The sequence below is a fragment of the Belonocnema kinseyi genome, chromosome 2 (genome assembly GCF_010883055.1).
Source record: "Belonocnema kinseyi isolate 2016_QV_RU_SX_M_011 chromosome 2, B_treatae_v1, whole genome shotgun sequence".
NCBI classification, from domain to species: domain Eukaryota; kingdom Metazoa; phylum Arthropoda; class Insecta; order Hymenoptera; family Cynipidae; genus Belonocnema; species Belonocnema kinseyi.
Genome location: NC_046658.1, coordinates 133,549,166 through 133,561,340, shown reverse-complemented (window position 1 = coordinate 133,561,340; position 12,175 = coordinate 133,549,166). Strand labels below are relative to the sequence as shown.

The following is a 12,175-nucleotide window of genomic DNA, read 5'->3' as shown; positions in this document are numbered from 1 at the left end:
TGCCGGACAACAAGACACTAACGTCCCTACTAATCTAGCAAAGTCCCTGATACGCATGTTTTTATTAAGGCTAATTTTTTCAATCATCGATTTTATTTTATTATTTTTTGCTTTCGGTAATTTAACTTTCATTTTTTGAGAATTATAATCGAAACCCAAATACCTACAAGTCTGGGCTGGAATCAACTGACTCTTTTTTATATTAATTATAAAGCCTAGTTCTTGTAACTTTGATATTGTTATCGTTATATTCTTGGTGCATTCCGCATAAGAATTCCCTAGCAGTAACAAATCATCTAAGTAAACAACGGATAAAAAACTTATTTGTCGAAGGTATGAAACAACGGGTTTGACTATTTTGGTAAAGACATAAGGTGCTGTACACAGCCCGAACGGTAAACAAGTAAATTCATATGTTTTCCCTTCAAAGATAAATCGTAAGAATTTTCGATGTGATTTGTGAACTGAAACTAAATAATAGGCGTCTTGAAGATCCAAGGTAGCCATAAAACAATCAGGACTTATAATTTTTGTCACTGTTCTGCTATCTTCGAGTTTGAAGTGGTTCGTTGAAATGAACTTATTGAGTGGTTCAAGATTAATAATTAATCTAAACGTTCCATCCGGTTGTTGTCTTAAAAATATATTCGAAACGGCGGGTATGGAGCGGTTCCTGTCTCCTCTTCGGGCGTTGATTCGAGTGAGGGTTGTTTGGATATCGAGGGGTGAAGTGCTGGTTCTTCATCGGCCCCTGATGATTCTTGGGATATCGTTGACCCTGTTTCTGCCCGCCCGACGTTCCCGCTCGTGAACGGGGCGGGACTTTCGAGTTTTTTGGTTGATTGCCTGATAATCTGCGGTTTCCACTTTTCAATTCTTTGCATGAAGTTTCCATTATTTTTGCTGTCTTTAGAACTTCTTGCAAATTATTCCCGAATAAAAATTCCCCAATGGTTGTTGCTTGAAGAGTGTCCTTGAAAGAGTTGTCGGGGATGTTTGCCAACAATAAATTCCTTCGAATGATGGATTCATCGTGTTGGAGATCCGCGAGGAGTCTGCTTACATTTCCCAAGTTTTCGAGGGTTTGCTTTTCAGCCATTGACCTTTCTGTTTTTGCGGATATCAGAGAAACGACCTTTCCCACGGCTGCCAATGAAGCTGATATCTTAATTTGTTTAGCAATTATACGAGAATCTCTTTTAATTACTGCTTCTTTGTCCTTTGAAATGATTTTTATCTCTGCATTTAGTTTCGGAGGATCTATCAATGTGAGATTTTCTGGAGGAGGATATTTTTTCAATATATTCGTTTTTTCCTCAGTAGGTAGACCTTGTTTTAAAATATCCTCCCAGCGGATAGCGATGTCAGGATGTATGGCCGTATCTAATTTTCTATCCTCGCAGACTCTATTTCCTAATAAATGAAAAACTTCCTTATCCAGATGATTTCCTTTTGGAACGGACTGTCCCACTTCTTGAACATACTCTTCAATTTCATTTGAGAGGTGTGAATCAGATAAGTTACTGTTATCACCTAGAAAGGAAAAAATGTTGTAGAAAATTTTGCTCCCACATTAGTATCTGATGGACGCAGTACGACCAGGTTTATAGGTTAAACCCTTTGATAATTCTAGGTTAGAGCCTGCAATATTTGTAAACCAATCTGACAAAAACCCTTAGAGGTAAGAGTCCCTCTTAATGAATTTGGGTAAGAGCCATGTGCAATGTGACTCCCGTCATTATTTACTTACGTAGGCACAGGCTAAAGCCCGTTGGTTTGCCATGAGGTTAGAGCCTCTCAAGCGTTTTTTAAGTTAGAGCCTCTCACGCATTTGGAGGTTAGAGCCTCCAGAATCTTTGTGACAGAACTGCTATGAGGTTAGAGCCTCTGAAGTTTGACTTCATTATGTCGCTTTTAATTCAACACTTCCAGGTTAGAGCCTGCAAAGCGTGACTTGGCAACACCTCTTACAGTGAATTTTTTTTCAGGTTAGGGCCTGCGAAGCGTGACTTGGCAACGCTACTTACGGTAAATGGGTTCCAGGCTAGAGCCTGCAAGGCGTTACTTAGCAACGCTGCTTATACTAAATGCTTTTAGGTTAGAGCCTCCAAAGCGCGGCCTGCAACGCGGTTTGAAAGTTCAAGTCAACACCCACTCCTACATTCTCCAAACGCCTGTTTAGAAAGAACCAAATTCAATGAATCGCGCCTACCTTGACTATCTGTGAAATTCGGCTCGAATGATTCATCCTCATACCGTCGGTGTTCACGATCCCTTTTCTCTCTCCTCTTTCTTTTGCGTTTTAGCTAGAATATGTCCTTTTTCTCCCCATCGAATAACTTCTTTAAACTTTATTCACGAAAAAAAAACCCTAGCGACGTGGCTCGATTGGCACGAAGCGAAAGAATGACGTAACCAGACCTAGCACACAGCCGACGGGAACAGTAGGGGCAATGCTGTTTCTTCATTGGATGCTTTAAAATACGTGGCGAAATTGGTGATAAGTGGAGGTACTACAGGTTGATTATGAAGGAAGAAGCGCGAAATACAATTAATTTTCAATATAAAGAAAAACAAATCTTGAATAAAATAGTTACGCGTTTATCGAAAGAAATGGATTCCAATCTAAAAAAAATATGCAATCAAAAATGAAATAGTTCAATTTTCATTTAAATAAATAATTTTGAACCAGAAAATTGTAATTTTCTACTAAAAAGTCGAGATTTCAACTAAAAAACTAATTTTTGACAAAGTAGTTAAAATTTTAACCTAAAAATGAATTTTTAACAAAAATAAAAGAATTAGTAAACAAAAACAATAATTTACTCGAAAAAATCAATTTTGAAATAAATAGTTGGATTTTCATCTAAAAATGTCAATTTTTAATTGAGAAAACCAAATTTTAAGAATATTGGTTAAATTTTAAACCTAGAAATGATTTTTTAACAAATAATATTAATTAAGAACCAAAAAAGACAATTTAAAAAAAAAACACATTAATTTTGAAACCAAAAGAGACAATTAAAAAAAACACATGAATTTTCATGCAAAAGCGGAGAATTAAAATTTTCAATGAACGCATTTTTAACGAAAAAAAACTGATTTTCATCTGAATAGTTTATTTTAAACCATACAGATGAATCTTCAACAAACAATATAAAATGTAATAGTTTATATTTCAATCAAAAAATATTTTAAATTAAAAGCCGTTGAATTCAACCAAAAAAGACGAATTTTCAACCAATCACGTAATTTTTCAAAGAATAAAGATCAGTTTTTAATATGAAAAAAAAATAAAATTAAAAAATGATTGTTTTTATTTTTCACTTTAAAAAAATAGAAAGCTTTTGAAAACATTTATCATGAAATGTTCTTTCAGTAAATAATAATGTTATGTTTTTCTTTTCTAAAGATTCATCTCTTTGGTTGAAAATTGAACTATTTAAGTGAAAATAAGTTTTTTCGTTGAAAATTAATTAAATTAAAATTTAACTGTTCCATTTTTGGTTGAATATTTATATTTTTTAGTTCACAAATAAATCCTTTGGTATAAAATTCATATATTTTATTGGGAATTCGCCTCTCTTTATTGAAAACTAATGTTTTTGGCAGAAAATTTAACTTTTTGTTATTCTTTTTTCTTTTACTTAAAAATTTTACTTTTTCAGTTCGAAATTCACTTATTTTACTTTGAAATTTATTTATTTTTTGTTAAAAATTCATCTATTTTTCATAAAAAATTCATTTTTTGGTTGTAAATTTAACTATTTTCATGAGAATTCGTTTTTTTATCATTAAACTTTCAAACTTAAAACTGAAGTATATACTACCATCTTCAGCGAAAAAATGTTTTTTTATTCAGTTGAAAATTCGTCTTTTTGGTAGAAAATAATTTTTTTTATGATAAATTATTCTTTCAACTGAATATTTAACATTCATTATTTTTGTAAATTTATCTTTTTCAGTTCAAAATTAATTTCTTTCTTTAAATACTGAACGATGTATTTCATTGCAACTTCTTTCTTCGGTTCAAAATTAAATTATTTTTCTACTGAAAATTAAACTATTCCATTTTTTAAAATTTACTTTTTTAAACTGAAAATTCAATTAGGTTGAAAATTAGCTTGAAAATCCGTATTTTTTTGGAAATTCGTATTTTTAGTTGAACATTATTCTTTCTATTTGAAAATGGTTGATCGGTTAACAATTTTTTTAAACTTTTTTTTTTAAGTCCATTATTTTAGATGCAATATTTTTTTACGCCTAAATTAAAAGAAAACTAAAAAATGTATGTAATTTTAAAAGAAAGGTGTTTTCAAATAAGTTTGAATTTTTTTTAGATTTAAAAGTAGAAATGTAATACAATTTTAAGTAACCAACTGGTTTGAAAAAAATTGTCATTCTTTTTTCTTTGTTTGAATTCAACTGTTTGTGACTAAAATTTTATCAGTTAAAGTTTCTTGTCTTTAGTTTGAAAATTTATCTTTTATTTTTATATTTTTTATTGAAAGCTAATCTTTTGTTTTTTGAAAATTAATCTTGATGTTTAAAAATTAATCTTTTTGGTTCAAAAATCATTTTTCACTTGAAAATTTAAGTAATTTAAAAAAAGTCGTTCATCTTTTATTTTCTCGAAAAATTATCTTTTTAGTTGAAAATTCAACTGAGTTTGAAAATTTACTTTTTTAAGAAAATTATTCTTTTTTCGCAAATTCAATTAATTTGGTTGCAATTTAATTTCCTTGGACAAAAATTTAACAACTTTGTAAAAAATATTTTTTCTTGCTTAAAGTTTTATTTTTTAGTTGAAAATTCGCCTTTTTGGTAAAAAATTAATCTTCTTGTTCGCAATTTCATCTTTTTGGTTGAAAATTAGTTATTTTTGTTTAAAAATTTAAGTATCTCGTTTAAACCTCATTTTTCTTAATTCAAAATGATTTTCGAAACTGAAAAACTAACTATTTCATTATTGATTACAAAATTTATTTTCACTTACAAATTCATTTATTTGGTTAAAATTAAACCACTATATTGAAATTTTTTTAGCTGAAAATTAATTTTTGAAATAAAAACTTAGTTATCTCATTCATTTAAAAAAATTTAAATATGTTTTATTTAATAGTAAAATATTTTTCGGTTGGAATATCAACAATTCAATTATTCGTTGAAAATTCATTTTTCTTATTCAAAGTTATACTACATTGTTAAAAAGTAATTTTTTGGTTAAAACTGTATTACTTTAATTGAACATTTTGGAAAATTTCGGTTGAAAATTGAATTATGACACTTTTGGTACAACATTTTTTTTTATCAGTTGAAAAGGCTATTTTTTGGTAAAAAAAAATAGATAATTGGATTAAAATACTAACTTTGAATTTTTCTCAGTAATTGAAATATAAGTTTTTTCTCTTCAAACTGAATGACTTACTCTTTTAAACTTTTATTAATATTTTTTATAAGAAAAGCGATTATTGATTTATCAAATGTAAATTTTCGCAGAACTCGTGCAGTAGCACTTAGGCTCTATAACCAGAGATTTGCGTGTTCGATTCTCGTTGCTTGCACTTATTTTAATTAATTTATTCGCCTATGTTATTCTATACAATTTTTCGTTTAAAATTAAATAAGATTGGTAAAACACAAATTTTGGTTGTTGTAAAAAACATGATAAAAATAAGAAAATAAATATTATTTGTTCAAAAAGGCATTAAAGAAATTATTATATGCATATTTTTTACAGATTACTGAAGAAAATTATATTTATAAATATTTTAGTAAATAGACTTTTTTTTTAAAATGAAGGCAGCCAGAATCGACGACGGAACTTTCTGGACCCATATCAAAGAACCGGTTATAAAATCAGTTTTCATAATTAAAGCAACAAATCCTGTATGAGATTAAAAATTTTTTCTACTTGGGAGAACCGTCTGCACTGAAGAAAACGGTTTTCTGCAGTTTTCCAGTCCCCTGGCCAAACGCCTAGGCAAAAGCAATGTGTCTAAAACAAACCAGGCTAGTTTCAATAATTAATTGTCCAAATTTAAACGTAGCTAATTTTCAGCAACCATTTTCGATTTTCAAAAATTTTCTATTTCCAGCCCATCGTAACCAACAGACATGAAACTGAAGGAACTCATATTCCCTCGTTTTGTTTCACGCGAAACTTGTTTCGGCAATGATTTTAGCGAGGATAGAACCATCAGAATAATGAAGGGGGCGACTGTGGGGGCGACAACCCTCTATTGGAAACAGCGCATGCGTCATTTTCTCATAAGAGGGTGGGTTTCATCACAAGAAGCAGGATCAAACGCAATTCACCATACGTACGTGCTAGACATTAATTCTAATAGAAATATAAAAAAAAGAGTTTAAAAAATATTGAAATCTTCGGTATCAAAATGCTGATGACACGGAATTCTTAAAGTGATTTGATAGTTTCTTAAAACAAGAAAAAAGCTACTTTCATCCACATAAAAATAAGGTAAGTAAAATGCCGGATACAGATAAGGAACCGTCCATAAATTACGTGACGAGTTTTTGCCCCCCCCCCCCCCCTGTAAAGTAACACAAACAAAATTTTTATTGAAACAGGGGAAATAGATTTGTTTTTCATTGAAATAGGAAAATACGATTTTTATTGAATACAGCTAATGTAAATACCACATATTGATTCAATATACAACACTTAAAATTCGTTAGATTTCAGCTCGAAATATTTTGCACATTCATAAAAAAAGTTAAATTTGTAACCAAAAAATATGAATTTCGAACCTAAAACAAAGAACATTAAGCAAAAACGACGATTTTTTCGAAGATAGTTTTTTTTAGATTTTTTTAAAATTCTATTTATGTTTATTGAAAAATTGAATTTTAAATCAAAAAAATTAATTTTCAACCAAAAAAGATGAGAAGCATACCATAGAAGATGAATTTGCAGGCAGTTGAATTAAATGAAAGAAACTAATTTTTTATAAAATAATTTAATCCTTAACCAAAATGATGAATTTTTAATCAAAATGAATTTCAAACCAAATAGTTAAAATTTCAACTAAAATATATATTTTAACAACCAAAAATGGAATCGTTAAATTTTTAGTTAAAAAAATTTATTTTCAAACCGAGAAATGGAATATTCAACCATTTAAAAAAAAGAAGACGAGTTTTTAACGAAATAGTTGAATCCTCTAACAAAAAGACGATTTTTGAACAAACAAGTCAAAATTTTTAACCCAAAAGATGAATTTTCAACAAAATACATGAATTTTCTGTCTCGTTTTATACCAAACAGTTCTTTGCTCAACTTGTGAAAAATAAATTTCCAACTAAAAAGGAAATGCTAAATTATTTAGAACAAAAAAATTAATTTTTTACAATAAAGGTGAATTAAACAAATAAATTTTAAAGAAAGTCGTTCAACTTTCAACCAAATAGTTAAACTTTCAACTGAAAGAATCCATTTTGAAACAAAAAGTTAAATTTAAAAAAAAAAAATAAATTTTCCAAAACAAAATTTCAACATAATTCATCAATTTTCAATAGAATTTTTGAATTTTTAAGCCGAAAAGACGATTTAGCTCCAAAACAGTAAAGTTTTTAACTTGAAAATGTGATTATTTAACAAAAAATTAATAATCTATCAAACAGTTTAATTTTTATAAAAATAGTTTAATTTTTATTCAAGTACTCGAAATTTTAACCAAAAATATGAATTTTCATCTCAATAGTTAAATTATATACACAAATGTTAAATTCTCAACTAAAATGATGAGTCTTCGAATGTAAAAAATTTTTTTTTAATCTTTGTTTCAAACAAAGTAATTGATTTTTACACAAAAAATTACGACTTTTCGACATATAATATTTAATTAATTAATTCAATTAATTAATTATTTAATTAATCTTCAAATACAATGATGAATCTGCAACTAAAATGAAAAATCTTTGAAAAAAACTGATTATTAAAAAAGAAGTTTAAATTGAAACAAAGTAGTCGATTTTTTACTCAAAAATACAAATTTTAAACAAAATATTTGAATCCTCAAACAAAACAGATTTATTTTCAACCCGTGATGTATTTTTTGCAAAAAAGGATGAATTGTCAGCCAAGCAGTTCAATTTTTCAACTAGAAACTATGAATTTGCAATAAAAATGATCAATTTTGAACCAAATGTGGAATGGTCAAATTTTTAGTTTAAAAATTAATTTTCAACCAAAAATACTAATAATAATAATTTTTAAGAAAATAGTTAAAGTTTTTAAGAAATGGTTGAATTTTCAAAAAAAAATTATAATGTTTCGACTAAAATTTTAAATCTCCATACAAAAAAAAATTTAAATGAAGATTAAATTTAAACAGAGTAGTTGATTTTTTACCCAAAAATACAAATTTTCTAAAAAATTGTTGAATTCTCAATCAAAACAGATTTAGTTTCTATAAGTGGTATTTTTAACCAAAGAGGATAAATTTTCAGCTAAGCAGTTTAATTTTTCAACTAGAAAAGCTAAATTTTTAATAAAAAGGATCAATTTTGTACCAAATGTGGAATGTTCTAATTTTTGGTTCCAAATATTACGTTCTAAACAAATAAAAAAGCAACTAATTTCTAACAAGATAGTTACATTTTTAATAAAATTATTAAATTTTGAAATAAAATGATGAATCATAAAAAAAGAACTTTAATTTGAAACAAAGTAGTTAATTTTCTACAAAATATTTGAATGCTAAAAAAATATTTATTTTTAAACAGTGGCATTTTCAATAATAAGAGATGAATTTACAGCCAAATGGTGAAATTTGCGAATAGATAAAATCAATTTTCAGTTGAAAGGATTAATTTTGAAGAAATATGGAATGGTTAAATTTTTAGTTTAAAAATGTATTCCTCAGTAAAAAAATGTTTGAACAAATTTTTAAAGATTTTAATCGAATGATTGAATTTAAAAATAAAATTATAATCCTTCAACTAAATGATGAATCTTAAAAAAAAATGAATTTTAATTGAACGGATTTATTTTTAACCAGTGACATTTATTACCAAACAGGATGAGTTTTCATCTAAATAGTTAAAATTCTAAACTAGAAAACATAAATTTTCAATTAAAAGAATCAATTTTGAACCAAATGTGAAATGATAAAATTTCCAGAAATGAATCCTCAACCCAAAAAATAATTTTTAACAAAATCATTACATTTTTAATGAAATGGTTGAATTTTTAATTAAAATTATGAATCTTAAAAAAAAAGAATGACTAGAAAAGTAGTTCAACTTTCAACCATGTAGTTGAATTTTTGATAAGAAAATATTACTTTGTAACGGAATAGTTACAATTTTAATAAAATAAGTAAATTTTGAACACAATAATGAGGATTTTTAACCAAACGAAGTGAATTTCGAACCAAAAATATAAATGTAGACTTTTAGACCAAGAACTAAAATTAAAAATTCGTTTTATTAGGTTCTACGAAGTTAGATAAATTTAATATAAAAAAGAAAAAGAAAGAAATTCTTAAAAACAAAGGGAAAAAAAGTAAATTTTGAAGTTTTTAGTCAATTATCCTGAACATAATTTCGCGAAAATTTTTTGTAATAATAATAATTTAAATTATTATTATTATTGAAAACCATTATTAGTTGAGAAAAAATTCTCTATTTTATTATCGGTTATTTGCGGATTTATACTGTAAAAATCAAAACTAAAATGATAAAATTCCCATAATGTGATGGGGTATTCTTATTTTCCAACTTATTGGGAAAATTCCTGAAAAATATGTAAATATTCTCTAAAAACACGATAATATTTCACAAATATTAAAAAAAGTATTTTTTCTTTAATTTCAAAAGATAAACTACTAATGATTGAGGGAAAATTAATCATTAAATTATTAATTATTATATAATTAATATATATAATCTAATATATAATTATTAAAATTGCCATGCATAATTATTTATGAAAAATTATGGGTTTTAAAAATTATAACCTGTAAAAACAAAAGTTTTCCATAAATAATGAAGATTTTCTAATTTGATGAAAACGTAAATTTTCCTATCCAAAATAGGAAATTATCCTACCAAATTGTTCAGAAAACTCCCGAAGTTTTTTTTATAGTGTATAGTAAATAAACATGTCATATTTTATCAGTAACTTATTGTATTCATATATCTCTACAGGTTGCACAATTTCTATAAGTCTATTTTTATTTTAAAATATTCTATGAATTCTGTAATATAATAGAATTGTAGTATTTTCATGAATAGGAAACTCAGAAAGGGGAAAGTGTATACATATATTTAATCGATTATTGAATTCCGTTAAAGCTCTCGATATCTCCTGTGAACCCAAACTTCTCTAAAATTGTTGAACCGAAGTGAGATTTTTTGCCAAAGACTGTTTTTTTTAATTTATTTATTAAATTTCCGTAAACATCAAGTATTAAAAAAAAAATGAAAGATAACAACCAAAATATATTATTATATTATTTATGATAGATTTATTATTTAATTATTATTTGATATATTATTTTATTATTTATTATATATTTATTTATTTATAAGGCGTTAAATTTCTGAGACTTTAATTCGAAATAAAAATTCTCAACCAAAAAATATTTTCTTAAAAAAAAAACGAATTTAACCAAAAAAATCATACTTAATCAAGGACTGGCGTTAAACATTAAATCAATAAGTTGTTGAATTTTCAAGCCAAAAGGCAAATTTCTTAAAAGTTAGCAGAATATTTAACCCGAAAAGTCAACAAAAAAGTACATTTTGAACCAAAATTTCCATCTAGTTGAATTCAACGAAAAAAGACAATATTTTTTTCAGTTGATAATTTAATTATTTGGTTTAAGATTCAATTGTCTGGTTGAAAAATGAACTGTTTCGTTAAACATTTAAAATACCCTAAACTATCTTGAAATCTTCTGTAATTATTTCAAATCTCTGAAAATATTTATAAAAATTTGAAATTTTAAAAAAAACTTTTGACCCTGTATCCACGTTAGAATTAGTTTCAGTGAAATAAAATTTGTTTGAGTTAAAAAATAGCGTGTTTGAATCATACAAACACTTGTATGAATCAAATGAATATTTTTAACTCTATTCCAAAAAAATCATTTCTATGATTCTAACAAAAAATTTTCTGAGTTGAAAGGATGTTGTTAAGCTGCTTAACGCAAATTATTTCCTATTTAAAATTAATTTTCTTATTAGTAAGATTTTCCTTTCTAAACTCTTTTAAAAGGAACAAGTGAAAACTCACTGTTTAAAACAGCCAGAAGAGTGTCACTGACAATCAGTGAGATTTCACTGATGGAATTCCGTGACTGGTTTATTCATTAAGGATCACTGGTTATTCAGTATCAGTAGTGATCTGATGGCGCCAGGTTACTGGTGTATTGAGTAACGTTGTTTCAGTTGAGTCACTTACTGGTTCACCCAATAAAAAACGGGAACTTACTGTTTCACCAGTGATAATTCAAAATAGTGAGTCAACCATTGACAATTTCACTGGATTAGTTTAAGTATGAATAAAAAAGTGCTACAAATAATTCTGGTCTTTGATGACGATTTTCTTCCAATTTGCGATATCTCTTCTGACTGGCAGACCCAGAGAAAATCAACAATTTAGTGATAAATTAAAATACTGATTAACCAGTGAAAATTCCACCAGTTTAGTTTAAGAGAGAATAGAGAAGTGTCACAAATAATTCTGGTCTTTCATAAAGATTTTCTTTTAAGATTCATTATCTGTCCTTATTGGTTGGTCCAGTGAAAATCGGAATTTCACTGGTTCACCAGTGAAAATAACAAATACTGAGTTAGGCAGTGACAATTTCACTGGTTCAGTTTAAGAGAGAATAAAAAAGTGCTACAAATAATTCTGGTCTTTGATGACGATTTTCTTCCAATTTGCATTATCTGTTCTGACTGGCAGACCCAGAGAAAATAAACAAGTCCAGTGATAAATTAAAATACTGATTAACCAGTGACAGTTCCACTAGTTTAGTTTAAGTATGAATAAAGAAGTGCTACAAATAATTCTGGTATTTGATGACGATTTTCTTCCAATTTGCATTATCTGTTCTGACTGGCAGATCCAGAGAAAATAAACAAGTCCAGTGATAAATTAAAATACTGATTAACCAGTGACAGTTCCACTAAGTATGAATAA

The 12,175-nt window shown here is 27.0% G+C and overlaps 1 protein-coding gene across 1 annotated transcript in view; it reads left to right on the top strand.

The window, feature by feature from the left end:
• The first annotated feature begins 6,316 nt into the window (after nt 1–6,316).
• LOC117167487 (schwannomin-interacting protein 1 homolog) overlaps nt 6,317–12,175 on the top strand; it is a 108,455-nt gene continuing 102,596 nt past the window's right edge. Inside the window, exon 1 of the mRNA XM_033352467.1 lies at nt 6,317–6,481. The gene's annotated coding sequence lies outside the window, so the exon portion shown is untranslated. The remainder of the gene's footprint in view (nt 6,482–12,175) is intronic.